Source organism: Tamandua tetradactyla, chromosome 2 (genome assembly GCF_023851605.1).
Source record: "Tamandua tetradactyla isolate mTamTet1 chromosome 2, mTamTet1.pri, whole genome shotgun sequence".
Classification (NCBI taxonomy): Eukaryota; Metazoa; Chordata; class Mammalia; order Pilosa; family Myrmecophagidae; genus Tamandua; species Tamandua tetradactyla.
Window position 1 is genome coordinate 91,809,083 of NC_135328.1, and position 26,971 is coordinate 91,836,053.

Here is a 26,971-nt window from a genome sequence, read left to right on the forward strand (position 1 = left end):
ATATGTTAAATATCATCAAAATTAAAGAGAAGCATTGACCTGAACCCTGGTCAAAGACCCTGGGTGCTAGTCTCACCACTTGTATTATATCCTTTTAAGCCTGTGGGTGTGATCTTAACACTATATATTAGCTGTGGATACTACTACTCTGTATTTCCCAAGGGGAAGGGTGGTGTGGGGGCAGGAATGAAAAGAGAGCCAAGGTTAGTTCTCAGAGGAGTGCTTTGTGTTCTATCAGTAAATGGACCTCACAGCGTTTTGGTTGATTTTAAAATTTTCTCTTTTAGAGTTCATTATGAACTCCAAGCCTTTATAAGGTATAAGGTTTTCAACAGGTTCTATAACCTCCTTTTCCTATACAATATATAGAAGAGTATGCACACGTGCATCCAGGCATTTTTGGCTTTTTAGGAATAAGGGGCCCTCAGAGGGCCCAGACCCCAAAAGATTAGGAACTGTATGGTTTAGGATCATAGACGTAACAAGCATTCAATAAGTTAGGCTAATGTTTGGTTAAAGTGGAGAAAATTCCCATTAACTAAATAGAAAATTAGGCCTTTAACAGAAATAAAAAGTAACAGCTGAATAGCACCTGAAGATAAATATTCTGTTATGTGTATGCTTATACTATCAAGGATTTAGAGAGACATGTTTAACTCTGATCTTTAAGTTCTTAATGCAGGAAAAGGTCTTAGAAATAGTTACCTTGGCATTCAAGAGTTAATAAATGACTTACTGTACTGAGAACATTGTTCGTTTGTGAATAAAGTGATTTTAATTCTTGCTTTATCAGTGACGCTTGTGTGTTGAATAAGACATTGGTTTTCTCTAGAATTCCATTCACAGTCATTGGCCATTAATATTGTGAAATACAATACAATCACAAAACATGTGAAATTGTCCCATCTCTACTTAGAAGTCCCCTTTTTCTATGTCTAGTGAAATTCTAATCATCATTTGAGACCTACCTCAGATGTCACCTCTGAAGCCTGATGCAGAAATTATTGCTTTTCTCTTTATGCTCCCATGATTCTTTGCATACATCTTTTATAGCACTTAAAAACCCACTGTGTGTAAAAAATATATATATATTGTGCTATTTATGTATCTGTCTCCCCATCTCCGTCGATCATGGATTGTAATCTCTGTGAGGGTGAGGGAATACATCTTCTTTGTCATTCATCTTCAAGGCCTTAAACATTTATAATGTGTTCAGTAAATCTTGGGTAAATGAAATAAATGAACATATGAAAAAAAGATTGCATGAAATACTCATTTACCATATCAAGCCAAATTCCTTCTTTAAGACTCAGCAGGGTTGTGACTTCCTCAGGAAAACTTCACATATCTCTTTCCCCCTCCTCTTCTTGGCATGGGTTAAGTGTATTCTTCTGTTCTTACCTTACCTACCTTTTTGGAGTCATAGAACTCATATTAAAGTTTTTGAATACTATGTATTGAAGTTTTGAATACTATGGTATCTGTTTACATGTCTGCTTCACTGAATTTTAAATTTTCTTATGCATTTTGTATTTTGTATCTCTAAAAACTGGATTTTCAGATGTAGAGGAGCTCATTAAATATTTGTGGAATTAAATGAATACATCTGTATCCTCCCTTAAGGAGGGGATATGGTATTCAAAAGCAAAATAGAAGGTAGTGTATAGTAAATGTTGTAAGACAGATACAGTTCATTTGACTTTACATATACTTATAATGCTTATTTTTTTGATATACTGTAGGGGATTCAAAGATATACAAGAAAGGAGAGATGTTGATGAACTAAGTTTGTGTAGAAGCCATTGCAGGCAACAAAAATAGCATATTCAAAAGTGCAAAGGCCAAAAAGCCACTGTATATAGCGAAGGAATGGTCAGTAGTTGAATTTGGCTAGAGCGTAGTTATATATAGAGAAGTGGTGACAGGTGTGACTGAGAAGGGCTATCTAATGGGCCAGATCACACACAGAGGGCCTAAAATGCTGTACTCATGAAGAATTTATTATTCCACACTAGAAAGTTAATGCATTAAAAGCTTTTAAGCTAGGAAATTACATGGTCAGAGATATGAGAGCAATAGCTGAAGAGACAGGTATGTGAGATGAATTAGAGAAAGAGAATAACATAATTTTGATCTCTTCCCTTAATTTTTAGCTTCTCATATTCTTTTGACGTTGACCTTGTTTTTCTTAGGTAACAGATTTAGTGAAGGATTATATACAGATCTATCTGGAGAAATCTGTTTTATCTATTGCAGAAATCCTAGAGTAATCCTAGAGAGAAGAGAAAGATAGTACTTTATGTTTTGATAATTAAGTAATACGATAGATTTAAATCTCTAGTTTAGGTTAGGCTTAGTTTTATTTCTTGAATTGAGTAATTTCAGTCTTCTTCCAGTTCTGAGGAGAAAGAAATGTGATCAATATGGAATTTTACCAATTGAAGTTATTCTGTAATTTTTTTCAACAACTTCACCAGTAGCCAAAAAAAATAAGTTAGGACCAAAAAATTAATAAATTGCAGCCATCTAGTGACAGTCTCAACTGGTTATACTTAATTTGACAGTTTGGCTTTTATAGATGCAAGTCAGTATTTGTAATTTTACATTGTTTTTGAAACAATAATTAAATGTAATACTTATAAGAACATGTCTTAATATAAATATATAATATGCTAAATAAAAGATACTTTAAAACAAATATGGCTGTATTCCATGATGATCCACAAAGAGTGCTGAATATGTATGAGAACCATTTTATATTCTTTATCTAAATCCCTGATTATGGTGCTATTGCTAGTAATTTCCTTTACTTATCAATTTTCAGGATAGAAAATTTGGTTGGTAGTCAAGTTTAAGTCAGAGGTTTTTATTTATATTATACATTTATTTTTATGTATTTATATTTATAAATGAAAAAAGTTTCATGGCCAGAATGCTTAAATTATGGAATAACTGAGATGTATTTTAATGTTTTATTATTTAGCAGTTTAAACCCTCTTTCTTCCTATAGTTAACCATGATTGTTTTCTTTTGACATTCTATTCTGCTGAGTATTTTATATGCTCTTTGAAGAAGATTTGGAAAAAATAGAAAACTCAAAAAATTAAAATAAAAATCACTCATCTCACAAGACAGGATATCACTGTTAGCTTTCCTTTATCTCCTCTGTACACATGTATTACTATTCACACACACACAAAACTAAGTGGCTCTCTGTTCTAAAAATATACCTGGCAAGCCATTTCTCACTTTATAGCCCTTATACTTACTGCTCCTTTTATCTAGAACTCTTCATGTACTAATCCTCAGAGAAATTATTCTTGACTCTCTGTAACTTATAGTTAGAAATTAGGTGTGTGTAATGTCTGTTTACTCACTTTTTGTCTATCTTCTCTGTTGGCATGTGAGCTCAATGAAGACAGGGATCTTGCCTGTAAGTGTGATGCCAACACCTATCCCACTACCTTTAAGTTCTTAAATAAATGAATGAATAAATGGATTGATCTGGAATTTATTTTTGTAAAAGAGTGAGATTGAAATCCTGCTTTATTTTTTTCTCAAATGTCCAACCAGTTGACCCAATATAAGTTGAATAGTTAAGACGTGTGTAGGATTGTGAAAGTGGAAAGGGTTCAAAAATAGATTCAAATACACCAAAAATTTAGTGTATGATAAAGATGATATTTCAGAGCAACAGAGAAAAGAGAAGTTGATACTGTTATCAACTCCTCCTAATTTCAGTTATGTCTTTAGCTCTTGCCAGGTCCCTAAATCTCTTTGGCAAGGTATCTTATGTCAGGTAGACAGGTGCAAAACTCATCCTAGCATTTCTGTCTCTTCTTCTTGTGCCATTGTCTGAATCTGAAAGTCTTCTGAATTTACAATTTGTTACTGTAAAGCCTAACCAATGCTTGGCAGATATGTAGAGGAGGTGGCCAGGAATAGGATAGCCAAGAACAGCCTGTTTTACAACTTGTCACAACTTTAATATCTTCTAAGGAACATGAACACTTCTGGACTGTTTGAGAGTTGAGTGACCCTTAGGGGCCTTCCTTTCCGCCAGTACTGAGAACTACTGAGTGAATCTGTGTAGTAAGGAATAGCTGTAGTGGTCATAAGACATTCAATAGCACAGCCCTGATTTAGTAAAAGTCCTTATCAAATTTGCTGAGGCTGGTAAATCACTTTTCAAGTTCCATTTCTATACCTAACTTTATGCCTTCCCTAAAAACAAAATTAAGAAATGGAAATATATTCTAAACTATGTGATTTGGCTTTTTTAAGAATTAGTTATTAGTTTGAAATGATGTATGTACCTTAGAAAAGCCATGTTTTAATCCTAATCCCATTTTGTAATGGCAGCTGTTTCTTCTGATCCCTATTCAGCATTGTATGCTTGAAACTGTGATTAGATCATCTCCCTGGAGATGTGATTTAATCAAGAGTGGTTGTTAAGATGGATTAGGTGACGACATGTCTCCATCCATTTGGGTGGGTCTTGATAAGTTTCTGGAGTCCTATAAAAGGGGAAACATTTTGGAGAATGAAGGAGATTTGGAGAGAGCAGAGAACGCTACAGCACCATGAAGCAGAGAGTCCATTAGCCAACGACCTTTGAAAATGAAGAAGGAAAGCACCTCTCGGGGAGCTTCATGAAACAAGAATCCAGGAGAGAAAGGTAGCAGATGATGCGGTGTTCACCTTCCAGCTGAGAGAAACTCTGTGTTTGCCATGTGCCCTTCCACTTGAGAAAGAAACTGAACTTCATCAGCCTTCTTGAACCAAGGTATCTTTCCCTGTATCCCTTTGATTGGACATTTCTATACACTTGTTTTCATTGGAACATTTTCTTGGCCTTAGAACTGTAAACTAGCAATTTACTAAATTCCCCTTTTTAAAAAGCCATTCCGTCTCTGGTATATTGCATTCTGGCGGCTAGCAAACTAGAACAGTTATGATGCTCTTTAGTTCTTTTAGGCATTGTGTCATTTGTTTGGTGAAGTTTCAGAACTGAAAAGCTTTGAAAAATTGTTTTTAATTTACAAGGTTCTTTGCATATAATCCCTTATTGAAGTTGCTTTCCTGAACTTTACTAAAGACTGCCCTTTTTTCCCTTAATCCTTAACATTTGCTTGGTCCTTAATCTTTTGGAGAATTAAACAGTTTAGATCACTTAGTACATAAAATTTTTCTTCTTTGGTCTGTTTTGCGCTAATTTATCTTTTGAGTTCTCCTGCTTTTGTCTTTTGTCCCCGCCTCCTCTTTCTAACTGTAGATAATCCCTAAAATTCTGCCTTTACATTTTATTTCTCTGAATTCCTTTGGAGAGAGCATTTATTATTATTGTTATTTACTTTACTGGTCTCTAAAACTACCATATTGATATCTTTAGCCCTCACTTTTGAGGTAGCTTAATCTTTTCACAGAACTTATCCAGTTGGTTGTGTAACTATTATTTGAAAAACCCAAATCTTCATCCCAGTTTTCAGTTTCCTTTACAATGTTTGCATTTTTGCCAGTGGTATCACCAATATTTCAACCTAAATATATCAAAATCATCTTTGATATTTATATTTTTTATCCCATATATACACTGTCAGCATTTAATTGCTGAATCCCTGTTGCTCAGTAAATATTTTTGAATGAATGATTTAGAATGTTTTTGTTCTTAATTAGTATTCCCTTTCTACTCTTTTCTACGTCTTCAAAACTATTTTTCTCCAAAGTGCATTTAAGTTCTTGACAAGGTAGTAATCAGATAGTACAGAGAAGTTGAGTAAAATAAGGACTGATAATTAGTAACTAAATTTCACAACTGAGAACATCGGGAAGAATATTCAGTAGAATGGATATAGGCAGATGCCAGATTACAGTAGGTTGAGGTATGAATAGAAGATTAAGATATGAAAGAGGCAATTTAGATAAGACTCTTCAGGAAAAGTGGTTGTTTTGAATATAAATTGGGGCATGTTTTTAAGCTAAGGTCAACTCATAGGTAGAAAAAGAGGTTGAAAATACAGAAGATAATGAAATGTAAATTCCAAAAACTGTGGAGAGGGTTTTGTGAGAAGTTGGGAGGCACATTTTTAAACTTAAAGTAGATATGCGCTTGAGGTCAGATGATTTTATATTTTGTAGGGCAGGAAGTTAATGGAGCACTGTGAAATAAGTGGTGGGCAGGGTTATCTGCAAGGTTTTGGTGGATGGTGGGGTGGAACTTTTAGATACAATGGTATTTGAAATTACTTTTGTAAAAAGTAGCAGAGGAAGTTTTTGCTTCTTGAAGTTTGACTTCCTTCAAAGCTGTTTTAGGCAGGGTTGAGAGCCCAGTTGAGGTTATTGTGAGATAACATACTACAATGTGATGATTTTTTTTCTACAGTGCTTTAGTAGTGGAGGTTTAGGAGTTAAGTTTGACTGAGATAGGAGAGACCTGAGATACCTGAGACATAAAGATAATTGGACAAGGAAGATGGGGGCTTTGATAGGAAAAGAGGTTATTTATATATTATGGGATCCCAACTAGTTATCTGTGTGAGTAATTGGAATAGGCTGAATAAGTTAGAGCAAATGGCGAAGTCAAAGGAGTGTAAGTCTGGATGAGGACAGAGTAAATGCAGAGGGAATAAGAGTGACACTGAAAGAAGAGAAGGAAGAAAGAGTGACAATCTGTGATAAATGCTTTTATTGTGGTCATAAAACCTTTTGTTTCTTTCTCCTGAAATCTTTTGGGCATCAGGTCATTCATAGGGGCAGGTGAGAATAGTTGTCTCCAAACTTTTACGATCTAACTTCCCAAGCAGAAAAATTTTTGACTATGTACCCTCAATATATGTTTATAGATCATGAATAGATACTTTTAGTTGGAAAGAAAGCCGTACCTGAATGCTCATCTGATTGTGGAGAAGAAAAGAATTTATTCAGTCTTGCAAGAATGGGCGCTCAACTAAAAAAATGATGGCTAACGCGCCAAACAGTAGAATACCATAGGCTTTATACCCTAAGCTTAACATGCAGGTCCCTCCCCTATTTCTCTGCTGATTGGATACTCCAGATGTTACAGCCTATCTGGATAGTTTAATTCAAATTTCCCACTGAAGGTTCCTGCTTTTGACTATGCTTTACATTTCAGTGACCCTGGCCGTTACTTATTTAAACTTGTTTTTACCTATATATAGTATTTGGCACCAATTCTAGGCTTGCATCAGAGACTCTCCTTTCCATGCCTGCAAGACCAGTCTGAGCCGTTTTGTTCTCTCATCCTGTGCCATCTTGTGTGAAAGCTAAAATTAATTTTATTCTTACATTTTTCTACATTATTCTACTACGTCTTTATTATGAAACGTAAACTAGACACTTAAAATGAAGTTAAATGAACATTTTTAAAAATTTTGAACATTGTTAATGGTACAGAAAGCTACTTTTGGTGAGGGCTTCATTAGTTTTGAAAACCTTGGTTTAATACTTGATTGTAGAACTATTTGAAGGATTTATTTTGTTAGATTTATTTTGGTATTTGGCTTTAAGGGCTAATATAACTAGAGCTCATAGAGTTACATAAATCCAGTGGAAGAAGTGTATTGCAGACTGGGCTTACTATATAGTGATGCATATCTTTCAAATAAAAACTTTTTGTTGAAATCCACCAGTAAAATTTGTCCCTTCCCTGCTTTTATTTAGTTGGTCTTGAAAATTAATACTTAGGTCCTGCTCTGTTGGATATTCTTCATTTGCCACTTCAGATCCACTGTACAACTTGTCCACTGTGCATTTTACAGTAGGTTAATGGCACCTACTGTCCAAGGAGGCAGTTTTCTAAGGATTCCATCAACTGAGCTTCATTGCCTTTGACTTCTAATTGGGTTCACCCAGTGGGAGGCATTGACAAGAGGACAGAGAAGTAGGAGTATTTATTTTCACACCTTCCTCTTTGCTGGCCTACAGATGGTCAGTAATTATATACCTATTGTGTGGCCCTCTCTTTTATTTACAGCTTTCTTGCTTCCAGTAACTCCTCCCTCCCCTTTTAACCTTGTTGGGCCTAGAGGTGGTAAGGACTCCCCTGCTGTTTTTAGCCCAGGAGTACTTCACTGGAAATGAGGAGTACCTCATTTCCCTTAACTCTGCCTGTACATTTATAAATGGTTCCTTCATTGTACATTTCCTTTTCCGTGTTATTTTTTTCTTGCCAGGACCCTGAGGTCTGTTGTACTTTAATATTTTTAAATGAATGATTTTAAAAAGGCAATTGTGAGTCTTAGGACTACTTAGAATATTTTTAAGTGGGTTAGATAATTATGTTTCCAAGTTTTAATTATGCAGATACAGTTTTTATAAGTGACACATTTACATTGCTTTTGATAAAGAAAAAAATCATAATGGAAACTTTTTCAAACACCTGTTTTTATTAGATCGGCATTGTTATTACTAACAATAAATGAAGCTTAATATCAATTCACTTCATGTTAATCCTTATTTTAGTAATTTCAAACAAAATTGAGCCCTTGAATTCTGAAACTTGAAATATATTAACTCATAAAAGACCTTTTATGCTTTTGTAAAACAACAACAAAAGAAAGGATAACTGAAAATCAATGAATCAATGATTGGGGGGTGCAACGGTAGATCAGACAAAATTCTCGCCTGCCATGTGGGAGACCTGGGTTCAATTCCCAAATAAACAAGGAAACAAACAAAAAACCAAAATAAACAAAAATTCAACAAATGGTGTTGCAATAAGGGGATATTCACATGGAAAAAGAATGAAATGTGATCCCTGCCATATAGCATACAAAAAAAAAATCAATGATTGAGTCAATCATAGTCACTGCTTAACTTTTTCTTATGGTTCCCAACCATACTATTATTTTCAAACTATTGTCAGACTAATTTCATAAGTTGATATTATTTATTTAATTTTTAAAAAACAGTTTATTCACATACCATATAGTCCATCCAACGTGTACAATCATTGACTTTCAGTATAATCACAGAGTTGTGCTTTCATCACCAAAATCAATTTTACATTTTCATTGCTCCAAAAAGAAAAACCCTATACCCCTTATACCCCACTATTATTAACACTTAGCATTGGTCTGGTACCTTTGTTACAATTGAGAAACAAATATAATATTACTATTAACTATAGTCCATGGTTTGTATTAGGTGTCTTTTTCCCATATGCCACCCTATTATTAGCATCTTGTAATAATGACTTAACATTTGTTCTAGTTCACAGAAGCATGTTCTTATATTTGTACTATTAGCCACCTTTGTCTTCTGCAAGAGAACATAGCTAACCTGTATTCTAGATATTAACTCCATAAATTTGTTCGTTATATTTAGTTCATATTAGTGAGAGCATATATATTTGTCCTTTTGGGTCTGGCTTATTTCACTCAATGTTAACCTCAAGATTCATCCATGTTGTCACATGCATCAGGACTTCATTTCTTCTTACAGCTGAATAATATCCCATCATATGCATATGCCACATTTTTTTTTAGTTCATTCATCACTTGATGGAAACTTGGATTGTTTCTGTTTTTTTGCAATTGTGAATAATGCTGCCATGAACATTGGTGTGGAAATGCCTGTTTGCATCCCTGCTTTCAGTTCTCCTAATCTGGTAATAGATTGCTGGATCATATGGCAAAATGATGCTCTTTAAAGATGCTCTTTCCTGGTCTGCTCAGCAGATGGTACTCTTCAGCAACTTATTCCTGGCAGAATGTTCTTAGCACTGGTGGTTCTGCCTCTGATACCAGTGGAAACAATAGTGTGGGCCATGCCTCTCATGGATGGGCTGTAGTGGTCTAAATGTATTGGCTAATAGATGGCTCAGTACTGGCCCATGTCTCCCTCTGTTCTAGGGGAGGAGGGCTTCTGCAGCCCTCCCAGTCCATAGCAGCTCACCATGCAGGAACCAAGCCAACCTCAACCTACTTGCCTCAAGAATGGGGGCTGGAACGCCAGGAACATGCATTACAGTTTTTTTTAAATTTATTTATTAATTTAAAAAAATTCGACAAACCAAATAAAACACCAACATATATAATCAGTGATTCACAATATCATCACTTAGTTGCATATTCATCATTTCTTAGAACATTTGCATCAATTCAGAAAAAGAAATAAAAAGAAAATAGAAAAATAAAACGAACAGAAAAGACAAAGATTATACCTACCATACCCCTTACCCCTTGTTTTCATTGATCACTAGCATTTCAAACTAAATTTATTTTAGCATTTGTTCCCCCTATTATTTATTTATTTTTTTTATTAATTAAAAAAAATTAACTAACACAACATTTACAAATCATTCCATTCTACATATGCAATCAGTAATTCTTAATATCATCACATAGATGTATGATCATCATTTCTTAGTACATTTGCATCGATTTAGGAAAAGAACTAGCAAAACAACAGAAAAAGATATAGAATGATAATATAGAGAAAAAATAAAAATAATAAAAATAAAAAATAAAAAAAGGAAAAAGAAAAAAACAAAAAACACAAACAAACAAAAAAACTAGAGCTCAGATGCAGCTTCATTCAGTGTTTTAACATAATTACATTACAATTAGGTAGTATTGTGCTGTCCATTTTTGAGTTTTTGTATCTAGTCCTATTGCACAGTCTGTATCCCTTCAGCTCCAATTACCCATTATCTTACCCTGTTTCTAACTCCTGCTGGTCTCTGTTACCAATGACATATTCCAAGTTTATTCTCGAATGTCGGTTCACATCAGTGGGACCATACAGTATTTGTCTTTTAGTTTTTGGCTAGACTCACTCAGCATAATGTTCTCTAGGTCCATCCATGTTATTACATGCTTCATAAGTTTATCCTGTCTTAAAGCTGCATAATATTCCATCGTATGTATATACCACAGTTTGTTTAGCCACTCGTCTGTTGATGGACATTTTGGCTGTTTCCATCTCTTTACAATTGTAAATAATGCTGCTATAAATATTGGTGTGCAAATGTCCGTTTGTGGCTTTGCCCTTAAGTCCTTTGAGTAGATGCCTAGCAATGGTATTGCTGGGTCATATGGCAATTCTATATTCAGGTTTTTGAGGAACCGCCAAACTGCCTTCCACAGTGGTTGCACCATTTGACATTCCCACCAACAGTGGATAAGTGTGCCTCTTTCTCCGCATCCTCTCTAGCACTTGTCATTTTCTGTTTTGTTGATAATGGCCATTCTGGTGGGTGTGAGATGATATCTCATTGTGGTTTTGATTTGCATTTCTCTAATGGCCAGGGACATTGAGCATCTCTTCATGTGCCTTTTGGCCATTTCTATTTCCTCTTCTGAGAGGTGTCTGTTCAAGTTTTTTTCCCATTTTGTAATTGGGTTGGCTGTCTTTTTGTTGTTGAGTTGAACAATCTCTTTATAAATTCTGGATACTAGACCTTTATCTGATATGTCATTTCCAAATATTGTCTCTATTGTGTAGGCTGTCTTTCTACTTTCTTGATGAAGTTCTTTGATGCACAAAAGTGTTTAATTTTGAGGAGCTCCCATTTATTTATTTATTTATTCAGTACTCTTGCTTTAGGTTTAAGGTCCATAAAACCGCCTCCAATTGTAAGTTTCATAAGATATCTCCCTACATTTTCCTCTAACTGTTTTATGGTCTTAGACCTAATGTTTAGATCTTTGATCCATTTTGAGTTAACTTTTGTATAGGGTGTGAGACACGGGTCTTCTTTCATTCTTTTGCATATGGATATCCAGTTTTCTAGGCACCATTTATTGCAGAGACTGTTCTGTCCCAGGTGAGTTGGCTTGACTGCCTTATCAAAGATCCAATGTCCATAGATGAGAGGGTCTATATCTGAGCACTCTATTCGATTCCATTGGTCGATATATCTATCTTTATGCCAATACCATGCTGTTTTGACCACTGTGGCTTCATAATATGCCTTAAAGTCCGGCAGCGTGAGATTTCCAGCTTTGTTTTTTTTCCTCAAGATACTTTTAGCAAATCGGGGCACCCTGCCCTTCCAGATAAATTTGCTTATTGGTTTTTCTATTTCTGAAAAATAATTTGTTGGGATTTTGATTGGTATTGCATTGAATCTGTAAATCAATTTAGGTAGGATTGACATCTTAACTATATTTAGTCTTCCAATCCATGAACATGGTATGCCCTTCCATCTATTTAGGTCTTCTGTGATTTCTTTTAACAGTTTTTTGTAGTTTTCTTTATATAGGTTTTTTGTCTCTTTAATTAAATTTATTCCTAGGTATTTTATTCTTTTAGTTGCAATTGTAAATGGAATTCGTTTCTTGATTTCCCCCTCAGCTTGTTCATTGCTAGTGTATAGAAATGCTACAGATTTTTGAATGTTGATCTTGTAACCTGCTACTTTGCTGTACTCATTTATTAGCTCTAGTAGTTTTGTTGTGGATTTTTCCAGGTTTTCTACATATAGTATCATATCGTCTGCAAACAGTGATAGTTTTACTTCTTCCTTTCCAATTTTGATGCCTTGTATTTCTTTTTCTTGTCTAATTGCTCTGGCTAGAACCTCCAACATGATGTTGAATAATAGTGGTGATAATGGACATCCTTGTCTTGTTCCTGATCTTAGGGGGAATGTTTTCAATTTTTCCCCATTGAGGATGATATTAGCTGTGGGTTTTTCATATATTCCCTCTATCATTTTAAGGAAGTTCCCTTGTATTCCTATCTTTTGAAGTGTTTTCAGCAGGAAAGGATGTTGAATCTTGTCAAATGCCTTCTCTGCATCAATTGAGATGATCATGTGATTTTTCTGCTTTGATTTGTTGATATGGTGTATTACATTAATTGATTTTCTTATGTTGAACCATCCTTGCATACCTGGGATGAATCCTACTTGGTCATGATGTATAATTCTTTTAATGTGTTGTTGGATTCGATTTGCTAGAATTTTGTTGAGGATTTTTGCATCTATATTCATTAGAGAGATTGGTCTGTAGTTTTCTTTTTTTGTAATATCTTTGCCTGGTTTTGTTATGAGGGTGATGTTGACTTCATAGAATGAATTAGGTAGCTTTCCCTCCACTTCAATTTTTTTGAAGAGTTTGAGGAGAGTTGGTACTAATTCTTTCTGGAATGTTTGGTAGAATTCACATGTGAAGCCGTCTGGTCCTGGCCTTTTCTTTTTGGGAAGCTTTTGAATGACTGATTCAATTTCTTTACTTGTGATTGGTTTGTTGAGGTCATCTATTTCTTCTCGAGTCAAAGTTGGTTGTTCATGTCTTTCCAGGAACCCGTCCATTTCATCTAAATTGTTGTATTTATTAGCGTAAAGTTGTTCATAGTATCCTGTTATTACCTCCTTTATTTCTGTGAGGTCAGTAGTTATGTCTTCTCTTCCATTTCTGATCTTATTTATTTGCGTCCTCTCTCTTCTTCTTTTTGTCAGTCTTGATAAGGGCCCATCAATCTTATTGATTTTCTCATAGAACCAACTTCTGCTCTTACTGATTTTCTCTATTGTTTTCATGTTTTCAATTTTGTTTATTTCTGGTCTGATCTTTGTTATTTCTTTCCTTTTGCTTGCTTTCAGGTTAGTTTGCTGTTCTTTCTCCAGTTCTTCCAAGTGGATAGTTAATTCCTGAATTTTTGCCTTTTCTTCTTTTCTGATATAGGCATTTAGGGCAATAAATTTCCCTCTTAGCACTGCCTTTGCTGCGTCCCATAGGTTTTGATATGTTGTGTTTTCGTTTTCATTCGCCTCGAGGTATTTACTAATTTCTCTTGCAATTTCTTCCTTGACCCACTCGTTGTTGAAGAGTGTGTTGTTGAGCCTCCATGTATTTTTGAATTTTCTGGCACTCCGCCTATTATTGATTTCCAACTTCATTCCTTTATGATCCGAGAAAGTGTTGTGTATGATTTCAATCTTTTTAAATTTGTTAAGACTTGCTTTGTGACCCAGCATATGGTCTATCTTTGAGAATGATCCATGAGCACTTGAGAAAAAGGTGTATCCTGCTGTTGTGGGATGTAATGTCCTATAAATGTCTGTTAAGTCTAGCTCATTTATTGTAATATTCAAATTCTCTATTTCTTTATTGATCCTCTGTCTAGATGTTCTGTCCATTGATGAGAGTGGTGAATTGAAGTCTCCAACTATTATGGTATATGTGTCTATTTCCCTTTTCAGTGTTTGCACTGTATTCCTCACGTATTTTGGGACATTCTGGTTCGGTGCATAAATATTTATGATTGTTATATCTTCTTGTTTAATTGTTCCTTTTATTAGTATATAGTGTCCTTCTTTGTCTCTTTTGACTGTTTTACATTTGAAGTCTAATTTGTTGGATGTTAGTATAGCTACTCCTGCTCTTTTCTGATTGTTATTTGCATGAAATATCTTTTCCCAACCTTTCACTTTCAACCTATGTTTATCTTTGGATCTAAGATGTGTTTCCTGTAAACAGCATATAGAAGGATCCTGTTTTTTAATCCATTCTGCCAGTCTATGTCTTTTGATTGGGAAATTCAGTCCATTAACTTTTAGTGTTATTACTGTTTGGATAATATTTTTCTCTAGCATTTTGCCTTTTGTATTATATATATCATATCTGGTTTTCCTTCTTTCTACACTCTTCTCCATATCTCTCTCTTCTGTCTTTGTATCTGACTCTAGTCCTCCCTTTAGTATTTCTTGCAGAGCTGGTCTCTTGGTCACAAATTCTCTCAGTGACTTTTTGTCTAAAAATGTTTTAATTTCTCCCTCATTTTTGAAGGACAATTTTGCTGGATATAGAAGTCTTGGTTGGCAGTTTTTCTCTTTTAGTAATTTAAATATATCATCCCACTGTCTTCTTGCCTCCATGGTTTCTGCTGAGAAATCTACACATAGTCTTATTGGGCTTCCCTTGTATGTGATGAATTGTTTTTCTCTTGCTGCTTTCAAGATCCTCTCTTTCTCTTTGACCTCTGACATTCTAACTAGTAAGTTTCTTGGAGAATGCCTATTTGGGTCTGTTCTCTTTGGGGTGCGCTGCACTTCTTGGATCTGTAATTTTAGGTCTTTCATAAGAGTTGAGAAATTTTCAGTGATAATTTCTTCCATTAGTTTTTCTCCTCCTTTTCCCTTGTCTTCTCCTTCTGGGACACCCACAACACGTATATTTGTGTGCTTCATATTATCATTCAGTTCCCTGATCCCCTGCTCAAATTATTCCATTCTTTTCCCTATAGTTTCTGTTTCTTTTTGGAATTCAGATGTTCCATCCTCCAGTTCACTAATTCTAGCCTCTGTCTCTTTAAATCTACCATTGTAGGTATCCATTGTTTTTTCCATCTTTTCTACTTTGTCCTTCAATCCCATAAGTTCTGTGATTTGTTTTTTCAGACTTTCGATTTCTTCTTTTTGTTCAGCCCATGTGTTCTTCATGTCCTCCCTCAATTTATTGATTTGGTTTTTGACGAGGTTTTCCATTTCTGTTCGTATATTCAGCATTAGTTGTCTCAGCTCCTGTATCTCATTTGAACTATTGGTTTGTTCCTTTGTCTGGGCCATATCTTCAATTTTCCTGGCATGATCCGTTATTTTCTGCTGGCGTCTGGGCATTTAATCAGATATCCCTGGGTGTGGGACCCAGCAGGTTGAAAGATTTTCTTGTGAAATCTCTGGGCTCTGTTTTTCTTATCCTGCCCAGTGTGTGGTGCTCGTCTGTCTGCGGGTCCCACCAGTAAAAGATGCTTTGGCTCCTTTAACTTTAGAAGACTCTTGCTGTGGGGGAGGGTCGCCAGCCGAAGCGGCTTGGGGGAGTGCCGATCCAAATCTCCCAGCTGGCCTGGGAATCGCATGGGGGGGTGCGCCGGCCGCCGCGGCTTGGGAGGGTGCCAATCCAAATCTCCCAGCCGGCCCGGGAAGGAGGGAGGGAGGGGCGCTGGCCGCCACGGCTTGGGGAAGTGCCGATTCAAAGCTCCCAACCGGCCCGGGAATCCACGCGTTGGGGGGGCGGGGCGCCGGCCTCCGCGGCTTGGGGGATTGCCGGTCCAAATCTCCCACCCGGCCCGGGAAGCAAAGCGTGGCGGGGGGGGCGCTGGCTGCCGTGGCTTGGGGGAGTGCTGATCCAAAGTTCCCAGCCGGACCGGGAAGCCACGTGTGTGGAAGGGTCCCCAGTCACCGGCCTCCGCTGCTTGGGGGACCTCTGATCTAAATCTCCCAGCCGACCCGGGAGGCTGCGCATGGGGGTGGGGTGGCGCTGGCCACCGCGGCTTGAGGGGACCATCTCCAAATCTCACTGCTGGCCCAGGAAGGAGGGAGGGAGGGGCTCCGGCCGCCAGCCGCCACGGCCCGGGGAAGCGCACGCCCCTCGGGGATCTCACCGCAGCGGATTCTCCCAGCCGGTTCAGCCGTTCCAGAATCGGGTACTTGTCTTTTTGGTCTCTGTTGTGGCTCCGGGAGCTGTTCTGTACCATTTCTGTTTCTTTAGTAGCTGTTCTGGAGGAGGAACTAAGACCCATGCGTCTTACTAAGCCGCCATCTTCTCCAGAAGTTGCGTTGCCGTTTTTCACTGCGGTTTTTTAGTTTCTTAGTCCCACTTTTCCCTGGATGCTGTGTAGTGCTCCCCTGATCTCTGAAGCCCCAGAACAGTTGTTATGGACAGTTTTTCCCTGTACAATAGCTGTTTTGGGGAGAGGAGTAAGCCCTGTAACTCTCTATTTTGTCATCTTCCCAGAAGTCCTCTCTAGTATTAATAGGTAGAAAAAGCTTCAGTTTTATCACGGGAGTTAGTTTAGAGTTTGTTTGTTTTTTTTATTGTTGATTGATTTGACATTTCCTATTTGTAGTGAAGTTTATTTTCTTTTTCTTTTATTGTATTGCATTTTATTTTCTGATAGATGAAACTCAAGAAGTAACAGCTGTTTAATCAGGATTCTTTACTATGGACAAAATATGATTGGAATTTTTTAAATTCTAATGATGTGTGTAAATTTAAAATGAAAAATTCATACCTTGGCTTGCATATTACGGTTCTCTGCAGAAACAGAATTGTTAGTTTTGTTGATTCTGTTGTTTTTTTTTGTTAATTATTTTTTATATAAGTAAACAAACAATACACTTAGAACCACCAACAGTGGATATCTTAGTTAACTTAACTATAGGCATGTTTAAATAAAGTATCCATATAATCATTGTAAAGCCTGTGTTTGCTCAGTAAGTTTCATAAACCAATTTAAAATTAAGGTAACAAGAAAAAATATCTACATATTCAGATAGCAAAATTCTTAAATTCTAAGTAATAAACGCTTATCTAGATACCATTTGATCAGGTATCAAAGCTGTGAATGTTCTCAAAATATCAAGTAGAAAGTTCTTACAAATATCTGTATTGCTATAGTAATGACTGATGTTACTAGTTTCCTAATTTCAGGAAAATATGAAGATACAAATATTTTTATAATTAACATATGGAAATCTTAATCACCTAAAATGGGTATCTAAGTTAGCTTATCCATAGGCATATTAAAAAAAGAAATCTAAGTAATCATCATAAAGCCTGTTTGTACAGTATGTTTCATAAACCAATTTAAAATTAAAGCAAGGAAGGAAAAAAATTATAAATATAGATACAGAGTTTTTTGAATTTTAAATATTAAACATCTTAATACCATTTGATTAACCATCAAAGCTGTGTGTGTTCTCAAAATATCAAGTAAAATGTTTTTACAGATATCAACTTTTCTGTGGTACTAATCTATGTTACTAAATATTTTCAAATTTTTGATTTCAGGAATTTATCTACTATTACTGTAACTGCCTATAGTTTTTTTTTAAACCATTTTTTAGTTGTAAAATGTAACTATATATACAAAGAAAAACAATAATTTTCAAAGCACATTTCAACGAGTTGCTACAGAACAGTTTCCAGAGTTTGTTAGGGGCTACCTACCATGCGCTCAACTTACGTTTTTCCCTCTAGATGCTCCAAAACACTGGCAGCTTTCTCAGAGTCATAATAATGGAATCATACATATCTATCCTTTTGTATCTGACTTATTTCACTCAGCATTATGTTCTCAAGGTTCATCCACATTGTTAAATGTTTCGGAACATCATTTTGTCTAAATGCTGCATAATATTCCATCATATGTATGTACCACGTTTAGTTTATCCAGTCAATTGTTGATGGGCACCTGGATTGTTTCCATCTCTTGGCAATTGTGAATAATGCCACTATGAACAATGGTGTGCAAATGTGTTTGTATCACTGCCTAAATTTTTCTGGGTACATACTGAATATTGGTATTGGCGGGTCATAGGGTAACTCAATATTTGGTTTTCTGAGGAATCACCATACTGATTTCCACAGTGGGTGAACCATTTTCCATTCCCACCAACAGTGAATAAGTTGTTCCAATTTCTCCGTATCCTCTCCAACATTTATAGTTTCCTGTTTGTTTAATAACAGCCATTCTTATAAATGTGAGGTAATATATCAGTGTCATCTTAATTTGCATTTCCCTTGTAGCCAATAAAGATGAGCAGTTCTCCGTGTACTTTTTAGCCATCTGTAGTTGCTCTTCAGGAAAGTGCCTATTCAATTCCTCTGCCCATTTTATAATTGGATTGTTTGTTCTTTTGTTGGTGAGCTGTATAATTTCTTTATGCAAACAGGATATCAAGCCTTTATCCAGTAAGTGGTTTCCAAGTATTTTCTCCCATTGAGTTGGCTGCCGCTTCACTTTTTTAACAAAGTCCTTTGAGGAACAGAAGCTCTTGATTTTAGGGAGCTCCGTTTGTCTATTCTTTCTTTCACAGCTTGTGTTTTAGGTGTAAAGTTTAAGGAGCTACCTCATATTTCCAGATCTTGAAGATGTTTCCCTACATTTGTTTCAGGAAGTTTTATGGTGCTTGCTTTTCTTACATTAAGGTCTTTGTTACATTTTGAATTAATTTTTGAATAGGGCGTAAGGTAGGGGTCCTCTTTCATTCTTTTGGCTATTGAAATCCAGTTCTCCCATGCCTATTTATTGAAAAGCCTATTCTGTCCCAATTCAGTGAATTTGGGGGCCTTATTGAAGATCAGATATCCGTAAATTTGGTGGTCAATCTCTGCACTCTTGATTCTACTCCACTGGTCAGTCCTGTCTTTGTGCCAGTACCATGCTATTTTGACCACTGTGGTTTTATAGTAAGCTTTAAAGTTAGGCTGTGATAGACCTCCCACTTCACTGTTCTATTTTTAGGATATCTTTAGCTATTCGAAGTCTCTTTCCCTTCCATATAAATTTGATAACCAGTTTTTCAAAGACTTCAAATAAGTTGTTGGAATTTTTATTGGTATTGCATTGAATCTGTAGATCAGTTCAGGTAAGATTGACATCTTGATGATATTCAACTTTCCTATCCATGAGCATGGAATATCTTTCCATCTACTTAGGTCATTTTATTTCTTTTAGTATTTTTTTTTTTTTTTTGTAATTTTCTGTGTATATGTCCTTGACATCCCTGGTTAAGTTTATTCCTAGGTACCTAATTCTTCTGGTCACTATTCTGAATGGAATTTTTGCTTTAGTTGTCACCTCAGATAGGTCATTGCTTGTGTATAGAAACATTACTGATTTTTGTACTTTAATCTTGTATCTTGACACTTTGCTGTTTATTAGCTCAAGTAGTTTTACTGTAGATTTCTCAGGATTTTCTAAGTATAGGATCATGTCATCTGCAAATAATGAAAGTTTTACTTCTTCCCTTCCTCTTTGGATGCCTTTTATTTATTTTTTCAGTCTAATTTCTCCAGCTAGTACTTGTTAATACAATGTTGAATAATAGTGGTGACCATGAGCATCCTTGTCTGATTCCTTATCTCATGGGGAATGCTTTCAATTTCTCACCATTAAATATGATGCTGGCTATGGGTTTTTCATATATGCCCTTTATGATATTGAGAAAGTTTCCTTCAATGCCTAACTTTTGAAGTGTTATTATCAGGAAAGGATGCTGGATTTTGTTGAATGTTTTACAGCATCAATCGATATGATCATTTGATTTTTCCCTTTTGATTTGTTAATATGCTGTATTACATTGATTGATTTTCTTATGTTGAAACACCCTTGCATTCCAGATATGAATCCCACTTGATCATGATGTAAATTCATTTAATATGGCATTGGATATTATTTGCTAGTATTTGGTTAAGAATTTTCACGTCCATGTTCATTAGGGAGATTGGTCTGTAATTTTCTTTTCTTATATCGTCTTTATCTGATTTTGGCATTAGAGTGATATAAAATGAGAAGGTAATGTTCCTTTTTCTTCAATATTTTTGAGAGTTTGAGCAGGATTGGTGTCAGTTCTTTTTGATAAGTTTGATAAAATTCTCATGTGAAGCCATCAGGTCCTGGGCTTTTTTTTGTGGGAAGATTTTTGATGACTGATTGGATCTCTTGTAATTGGTTTGTTGAGATCTTCTATTTCTTCTCAAGTCAGTACAGGTAATTCGTGGCTTCCTAGGAGTTTGTCCATTTCATCTGAGTTACTAGCTTATTCGCATATAGTTGTTCATAATATTCTCTTATGATTTAAAAAATTTTTTTTATGATCTGTGGTAGCAACCTGCTCTCATTTCTGGTTTTATTTATTTGTGTCCTTTCTCTTCTTTGTTAGTGGGCTCGGGCTCGGGACCATTAATTTTATTAATTTTCTCAAAGAACCAACTTTTAGTTTTGTTGATTCTGTTATTTTATCATTCTCCAGTTTGTTTATTTCTGCTTTATTTTTTATTATTTCTCTTATTTGCTTTGGGGCTTGTTTGCTGTTCTTTCTCTAAATTCTCCAGGTGAGCAGTTAAATTCTCAAGTTTTGCTCATTCTTCTTTTTTAACATAAGCATTTAGGGCAATAAATTTCCCTCTCAGCGCTGCCTTTGCTGCATCCCATAAGTTTTAAATGTTGTATTCTCATTATCATTTATCTCCAGATATTTACTGATTTCTCTAGCATTTTCTTCCTTGACCCACTCATTATCAAGAGTGTGTTGTTTAGTCTTCATAAGCTCTGTTTTTTTTGGTGATTATTAATTTCCAACTTTATTCTGTTGTGATCAGAGAAAGTGCTTTGAAAAATTTCAATCTTGTTAAATTTTTAGAGGCTTAGTTTATGTCCTAGTATATGATTTACCCTGGAGAATGTTCCATGTCACTAGAGAAGAATGTGTATCCTGGTAATTTGGGATGTAATGATCTATATGTCTATTAGATCTAATTCATTTATCTTACTGTTTAGATTCTGTTTCCTTGTTATTCCTCTGTGTGGTTGTTCTATCTATAGCAGAGAGTGGTGTTTTCCACTATTACTGTGGAAAGTCTTCCACAGTAGTGGAAGTCTTCCACTGTTACTGTTGATATTTCTATAGCTCCCTTTCCAATATGTGCCTCATGTACTTTGGAGCTCCTTGTTGGGAGCATACACGTTTATGATTGTTATTTCTTCCTGGTGAATTGTCCCTTTTATTAATATGTAGGGTCATTCTTTGTCTCTTATGACATCTTTACAATAAAGTATTTTGTCTGATATTAGTATAACTGCTTTCGCTTTCTTTTGGTTACAATTTACATAGAAGATCTTTTTCCATCCTTTCACTTTGAATCTATGTCCTTGAGTCTAGGATACATCTCTTGTAAACAGCATATAGATGGATTATGTTTTTTTTATCCATCCTGTCAGTCTGTATCTTTTAATTAGTGCGTTTAGTCCATTAACATTCAAAGTAGTTACTGTAAAAGCAGTTCTTGATTCTACCATCTTGTTCTTTAGTTTTTATTTTTCAGGTCTGCATATTGTTCTCCTTCTCTCTTTTTTTTCTTTTAAATTACTTTTACTCATAGTCTTTAATTCTGTGCCCTCCTCCAGACCTCCCTCTCCTGTCTTTTTTTTATCAGCTGGCAGGGCTGTGTTTAATATTTCTTGTAGGGCTGCTCTCTTGTTGACTAGTTCTCTCAATCTTTCTTTATCTTTGAAGATTTTAATCTCTCCTTCAATTTTTTTTGTTTGTTTTTGTGGCATGCCCAGGCTCCAGGAATCAAACCCGGATTTCTGGCATGGCAGGCAAGAATTCTGCCCCTAAGCCACCATTACCTGTCCTCTCTCCCTCAATTTTGAAGGATAACTTGGCTGGCTATGGAATTCTTGGTTGAAAGCCTGTCTCATTCAGGACCGTAAAAATATCACACTACTGCCTCCCTGCTTCTGTGGTGCCTATTGAGCAGTCTGAAGTCAGTCTTATGTGTTTTACCTTGTATGTAGTAGATTGCTTTTCTCATGCTGCTTTCAGGACTTTCTGTTTCTCTTTAACACCTGGCAGTCTGATTAGTATGTGCCTTGGAGTGGGCTTGTTTGGATTTATTCTCTTAGTTCCCTGGGCCTCTTTGATATGCATATTCATGTCTTTTATAAGGTTTGGAAAGTTTTCTCCAGTTCTATCTTCAACTAACTTTTTACCAACCCTTTACTCTTCTCTTCTCCTTCTGGCACACCAGTACTTTTTGCAGCTCTTGTTGTCCATCATTTCCTTAAGATCCAGTTGCATTTTTTTCCATCTTTTCTGTCGTTTGTTCTTTTGTGCGCTCTATTTCTATTGTTCTTTCTTCTGACTCACTTATTCTTCCTTCTGCTTCTTCGAATCTGCTATCATGTGTCTCCATTTTATTTTTTATTTGATGTACTTTATCTTTTATTTCTGTGAGATCTGCCATTTTTCTATTTAACCTCCCAAATTCTTCTTTATGTTCTTCTAGTGTCTTCCTGATACCCTTTATTTCTTATTATTTCTTAATTCTTTGTATGCATTTGTATTTTGGTATCTCTAAAAAGTAAGAAATGAAATTGCATACCCCAAAAATGCAATATAAGAGTGTAGGCATTTATAATTACCCAAATGATTACCTTTACTGGAAGTCTATTTCTTTATGCTGCTTTGAACCTCTGTCTAGTATCCTTTCCTTTCAGTCTGAAGAGCTTCCTTTAGCATTGTTTGTAGGGCAGGTCTGTTCGTGATGAATTCTCAGTTTTGTTTATCTGAAAGTGTCTTGATCTCTTCCTCATTTTTAAAAGAATCTCACCAGATATAAAATTCTTAGTTGGCAGTTGTATTTAAACCTTGGCAGTTGTCTTCTTGCCTACATGGTTTCTGCTGAGAAATTGTAACTTAATCTAATTGTGATTCCTTTGTACATAATACGTTGGTTTTCTCTTGCAGCTTTCAGAACTTTCTCCTTATCTTTTGTTTTTTAACAATTTGATTAGCATGTGGGTGTTTGTTTTTCTTCAGCTTTATCCTGTTTGGTGTTCTCTGGACTTCTTGGATGTGCATAGTCACATCTTTTGCTAAGATTGGAAAGTTTTCTATCATTATTTCTTTGAATACTCCTGCCCCTTTCTTCTTCTGGGACAATATAATGAATATATTGGTATGTTTGATGGTATCCCAGAGGTGTCTTGGGCTGTTTTTGCTTTCATAATACTTTTTTTTTTTCTGATCTTGAGCCTGACTAATTTCAGCTGTCTTGTTTTCGAGTTTGCTGTTTCTTTCATTTGCTATCTCCAGTCTGTTGTTGAAACCCTTCTGGGAATTTTTCATTTCAACTATTGTGGTCATCAATTTCAGTTTGGCTCCTTTTTAAAATTTCTGTCTCTTTATTGAGATTCTTATATCATTTACGCATCATTTTCTTGATATCCATTAGTTCTTCCTCTGTCTCTTTCTCTTCATCTCCTGGAGCATATTTAAGATCACTTTTTAAAAGTATTATTTTGGTATATCCATAAAATGATGCTCTTTGTTGATGTTTTCTGGATTTTTATTCTCTTCCTTTGGATGGGTCATCGTTGTAATTGTTTGTTACACACTGTATGTTTTAATATTTAAAATGTTAACTTTAGCATGTATTACCTGAGATGTCTGTATCTTGAGTTAGTAACCCAACTGGTGAAAAGACAGAGATTTTCTTGAGAATGCAAAATTCATGTTCCTGCCTGTCTTTTCCTGGTCTGTCTTGTCCTCCATGCTAGTGGCCTTAGGAGTTCCCCACTTTACAGGAGTTTGAATGGCACCCTGACTTCCCAGAAGACAGAAATCCTCCCTTTCCTGAGTGTTCCATTGCCAGGCCTTCCGCCTGAATTGTTTCTTACACTGATTTTGTTGTCTCAAGCAGCTTTTGCCTGGAGGGCAAATTCTGGGAAGGTGGCTTGCTGGGGAGGAGTTTTCCCAAGTCGGTCTTCCCAGCTAGCACAAGGCTAGACGTACAATGGGAGCGCAGGCCAGACTGAAACTGCCCTGGAGAGAGAATGAGGGAGGGGCCAGGAAGGGCACCAAGAGCATCTTCCACACTCCCCAGAGCTGTGCTTTCTTGACCTACTCAGCAGTTGCAGCCCATAGCTGTCCTCTGAAGTTCTGAGAAAGCATACCATCTTGAAGTCTCTTCTCCTGCTTTTTTGTTCAAGGTTTGTTGAAATTGAGGTCACCCTCAGAGTTGGGCCACGAGTGGCCTGAAGTAGGTAATCAAGAGTCTTGATCAGTGATCAACCTAGACCCATTCCAAATATTAGAGAATGGATTTTTATTTCCCTTCCTGGCACTAGCAAGTATGTCAAGGGCCAGACTCCACTTCTGCATGCCACAAGATGGTACTTATCAGCTTCTTCCTTCCAGTCTTCCCTGGATGCTGTACAGTGCTGTATGGCATTTTACTGGACTCTGGAGTTTCACAATAGTTGATTCAGACATTTCCTGCCTGTTTATTAGCTGTTCTGGTAAAGGGACTGATTTCCTAGCATTTCCTACTCTACCATATTCCCATAATCCCCATCTATTAATCCTTTTAATGGATGAATGATATTCCATGTCATGGCCATGTATTACTTTATTTAACCTATCCCATCTGTGCACATTATGTTTCCAGGTTTTTTTGTTGTTTTTTTTTTAACAAACAATACACCTTATCTGTGTGCATTGTTTTATTGATCCCAGTTGTGGAAGTGTGTCTTTAGGATATATTCCTTGAAGCATGAGGTATCAAAGGGATTTGCATCTTAAATATTAATATTCATTTACCAGATTGACTTCCAAAAAGGCTGTGTACATGCTACTACTTGTTGTGGTAGAACTGTTCTTTCCCTAAACTTTTTCCAATACTCAGTAATACCAGCCTTTAATCTTTAATCTTTATATGATGATATGAGAGAAATAGCATAGTTTTTTCTTATATATTTATTGTAACTATCATGGGTGATAAATGTCAGATCTTATAAATTTTTACTTCTGATAGGTAATAAGGGATATTAATTTCTTTTTGGTTTTTGTTCTTAGAAAATACTGTTTAAAAAGTACTTTATAGCTTTATATTGCCTACTTTGAAGTTAAAGAGTAAAATACAGTCACCGACTTGTTTACATAAAGATATTGGTCATGTTATTTAATACATCATTTGGCTTACCATATTTGAATCCTTATCCCAAATGCTCTACATACCCCATGACTTCTGACATTTCATAATTTTTCAGTATAATAGTATGTATTTTCTCTTCCGTTAGTACTGATAAGGAAGTAATTAAAATTGTAGTACCAGAGCTAATTAAAAAAGCTGGTAAAAGCACTATACTAAAATGAATGCAAGCATGCACAGTCAGTGTTTGTGTTTGCCAGTCACTTTTATTCCTTGGGCCTGTATTTCTTACTCCCACTACGGCAAACAGATATATGCTATTGGACACCAAACGATCATAGTCTCTAACAGTAATTAGCCCAGACTCTTCATTATTACTGGAGAAATAGTTTTAAGCTCATGTTTTGCCTAAGGCTGATATAGAAAATATATAATAGTGCCACAGTTCAGCAGAACTTTGCTGTCATACTATTGGTGGGGTCTAGATGTTCTTGAAGTTAAGATTGTTATAAAGTTATTCTAACTTAGAGCAGTAAACCACTGTGGTTAAAATGGCTTGTTGTTGTTACATTAAAGTACAATATGGACAGCACTTTTAATTGTATGTCATGCCATAAAGGTATATATTTTGGTAAACATTTAACCTATTTTGTATTAAAGAAAGCCCATAGGAAATCGGGGCTAGGATCTGTTTTTCTTTTTTCTTTTTTTTAACTCTCTCATTGTATAATATATATACAAAGCAAAGAAATAAAAAAGCAATAGTTTTCAAAGCACTCTTCAAAAAGTAGTTACAGCACAGATCCCAGAGTTTGTCATGGGCTACCAAACCATCCTCTCAGAGTTCTCCTTCTAGCTGCTCCAGAATATAGGAGGCTAAAAGGCATAATTTTTTTTTTATCATCCACAATTGACTTTTTTTTCTTTCTTGTAAAAAGTAATTTATATACAAAAAAGCAATAAATTTCAAAGCACAACACCACAGTTAGTTGTAGAACATATTTCAAAGTTTGGCATGGGTTATAATTCCACAATTTTAGGTTTTTACTACTAGCTGCTCTAAGATACTGGAGAATAAAAGATATCAATTTAATGATTAATCAGTCATATTCATTTGTTAAATCCTATGTCCTCTGTATGCCTCCACCATCACTTTTGATCTTTTTGTTACTCTCTTGAGGGTATTAGGGCTATGGCCATTCCAACTTTTTCATATTGGAAGGGTCTGTCAGTAATATGGGATAAGGAAATAGAACTAGTTTATGTTCCGGAGGGGCTGGGCCCTTTAGGTTTCAGGACTTACAGGATTTATTCTTAACTTGTATAGATTCTTGTCCAGTTTATTAAATGCTTGCTTCTTTGAGCATTGACTTGATTTTGCCATTATAGGAGCAAAAACATTTACAAAAATGCTTTTTTGTTTGTTTTTTTTTTTAAATCCTCATTAAGAGGATTTAGAGATAATTGAGCAAACTACTAAGAATCAGTTTATCTTCATTATCTTTAAACATTAAATTAGTTTCTCTTTGTAGCTATAAAAACATTATAGAGTAGGGAGACAT

General features: G+C 35.7%; 1 protein-coding gene across 6 annotated transcripts in view; it reads left to right on the forward strand.

Moving 5' to 3' along the window:
• BRD10 (bromodomain containing 10) overlaps nucleotides 1-26,971 on the forward strand; it is a 116,629-nt gene that overhangs the window by 8,094 nt on the left and 81,564 nt on the right. The gene's annotated exons all lie outside the window — the stretch shown is intronic.